Source organism: Magnolia sinica, chromosome 10 (assembly GCF_029962835.1).
Source record: "Magnolia sinica isolate HGM2019 chromosome 10, MsV1, whole genome shotgun sequence".
NCBI lineage: Eukaryota > Viridiplantae > Streptophyta > Magnoliopsida > Magnoliales > Magnoliaceae > Magnolia > Magnolia sinica.
In genome coordinates, this window is record NC_080582.1 from 4,909,821 (window position 1) to 4,912,939 (window position 3,119).

At 42.8% G+C, this 3,119-nt stretch overlaps 1 non-coding gene across 1 annotated transcript; it reads right to left on the reverse strand.

Annotated features, from left to right (window-relative positions):
* Window positions 1-206: 206 nt before the first annotated feature.
* LOC131217787 (small nucleolar RNA R71) lies at window positions 207-313 on the reverse strand. The gene has a single exon (XR_009157377.1). It is a non-coding gene; the product is annotated as a small nucleolar RNA R71 (small nucleolar RNA).
* Between the last annotated feature and the right edge of the window lie 2,806 nt (window positions 314-3,119).

Consider the following 3,119-nt stretch of genomic DNA (forward strand, 5'->3'; position numbering starts at 1 on the left):
TTACATTTGAAAGAGTTCGATGAGATAATAGCTACATTATGTTTTCCTAATGTATCTGAAGATACAATTAGGCTGAAACTCTTTCCTTTTTCCTTAAAAGAGAAAGCTAAGACGTGGTTACATTCACTGCGTCCTAGATCCATTGGCACATGGAACGACATGCAGAGGGAATTCATAAAAAATTCTTCCCACATCATAAAACGATTACCCTCAGACAAGCAATCATGAACTTTGCCCAAAAAGAAGATGAAATATTCTTCCAATGTTGGGAAAGGTTCAAAGATTTGGTCAGTTCATGCCCACAACACGGATTTGAAACGTGGCGCATTACAAATTTTTTTTATGATGGACTGACATCTTCCATACACCAAATGGTCAAGACAATGTGTAATGGAGAGTTCATTAATAAAGATGTCGACGAGGTATGGGAGTACCTCGATAGTCTCGCTGAAAAAATACAATCATGAGACTATTACCCAATGGCGAACACCACGTCTAGGCCGACTCAATTAAAGGAGAAAGGTGGAGTATATCTCTTGAAAGAAGAGGATGATCTCAAGTGTAAAGTGACTACGCTCATAAGGAAAGTTGAGGCCATGGAAGGAAAGAAGGATAAGGTTAATGAAATTGTTTTATGCGGCATCTGTGATTGCAACATTCACACAATTGAAAACCGTCCATACCTGCCTTCCGAGGAGTGTTGAATGAACAAGCCAATGCCGTAAATAATTATCAAAGACCTTTAAGGACCTAACTCCAACACATACAATCCTGGCTGGAAAAATCATCCAAACTTTAGTTGGAGGAATGGACAAACGGTGACTCCTCCAGGTTTCTTCAATCAAAATCCAAATCAAGTGAAACCTCAAGAGGAACCGGTTCAAAATCCCATACAAGAGCTGGCTCAAGCAATGCGGGGAATTACAGATTTTATGCAAAAGATAGATTCTCGTATGACGGTTATAGAAAAGGGGATGCTTCCTGCACAACCTCTCCCCAATCCTAAACCGCAGTACGAGAATAATGATCCCAGCTCTTCAAATCAGATGGGGCATGCTAAATCCATCACCACTCTTAGGAGTGGGAAGATCATTGATAAAACTCTTCCGGTTAGGCCCGAAAAGCCTCAAGAACCAGAAGAGGACAACAATGATGGATCCAGTGATGCCCCACAAAAAGTAGAACCGGAACTTCTAGAGAAGCCAGTTGCTCCATTCCCCCAACGGTTGGTTTCACCAAAACCTCTCTCTAACTCTCAGGATATCCTAGAGGTGTTGAAACAGGTGAAAGTCAACATTCCTCTACTTGATGTCGTTAAACAGATACCTTCATATGCCAAATTCCTGAAAGACTTATGCACGACCAAAAGACGAAAAATTATTCAAAAGAAAATCTTCTTGACTGAGGAAGTGAGTGCCATCCTGAAGCAAGACGTGCCACAGAAATTCAAGGATCCCGGTAGCCCAACCATATCATGTGTGATCGGGAACCATCGAATTGATCACGCACTTCTTGACTTAGGAGCGAGCGTCAATCTGATTCCCTACTCGGTATACAAACAGCTAGGTTTGGGTGAATTAAAACCCACCCTAACCACACTACAACTTGCTGATCGCTCTGTTCGTGTACCAAGAGCGATAATTGAAGATGTGTTAGTCCAGGTCGATAGATTTTACTATCCTGTAGATTTTATCATCCTGGACACCGAACCCATCAATAACATGAGCACTCAGATTCCCGTCATTCTTGGTCGCCCATTCCTTGCCACGTCAAATGCAATTATCAATTGCAGGAATGGTATAGGATGATGACGATTTCCACGACATTAACATGATTGACTCTTTTGTGGAAGATACGACGCCTCTGACCTTATCCTCCGACCATCTGGAGACATGCCTGGCCCACTCCCATGATTTTGGTGATGACATGCTTAGGGAGACGTGCGTCTTGCTTGATACTGCACCGGTACTTGAAGTTAACCGGTGGAGGCCACAATTTGAAGAATTGCCACAAACCGATGTAGTGCCTCTACCGTCTAACCTCAAGCCGCCGAAGCTTGACCTAAAACCTTTGCCCTCTGATTTGAAATATGCCTATTTAGGTCAAGATGAGACATACCCGGTGGTGATCTCTGCCCACCTGGAGAAAGAACAGGAGAGTATGCTTATATCTACTCTCATTGAGCATAAAGGAGCTCTGGGATGGACGATAGCGGACCTCAAGGGAATCGATCCCTCGATTTGTACTCACCGCATATATCTTGAGGATAATGCAAAAACCGCTCGGCAACCACAACGTAGACTAAATCCAAATATGAAGGAAGTGGTTAAGGCCGAGGTTCTTAAACTATTAGACGTGGGTATTATATACCCTATATCTGATAGTCAATGGGTGAGTCCAACTCAAGTGGTCCCTAAGAAGTCCGGAATCACCATCGTAGCCAATGCTAATAATGAACTTGTGCCAACTAGAGTCACTACTGGTTGGAGAATGTGCATTGACTACAGGAAGTTGAATACCGTCACGAGGAAAGACCACTTTCCTTTACCATTCATTGATCAAATCCTGGAAAGGTTAGCTGGTCATTCCTATTACAGTTTCCTTGACGGGTATTCGGGCTACAACTAGATAGAGATAGCCCCTGAAGACCAGGAAAAGACCACATTTACATGTCCCTACGGCACCTTTGCCTATCGAAGGATGCCATTCGGACTATGTAATGCCCCTGCCACCTTTCAGCGATGTATGCTTAGTATCTTTTCTGATATGGTGGGGCAATATCTAGAGGTCTTCATGGACGACTTCTCTGTTTATGGTTCATCTTTCAGCAAGTGTTTGGAAAGCCTTAAATGTGTGTTGAAAAGATGTGAAGAAAAGAACTTGGTACTTAATTGGGAGAAATGTCATTTCATGGTTCAGAAGGGAATTGTCCTTGGGCATATCATCTCGTCCAAAGGAATCGAGGTAGATAAGGCAAAAATCGATCTTATCTCTAACCTACCTCCACCCAAGAACATCAGAGACGTGCGATCCTTCTTAGGACACGCAGGATTTTACAGGCGATTCATAAAGGACTTTAGTCTTCTCTCTCGTCCTTTATGTAATCTTCTTCAAAAGGA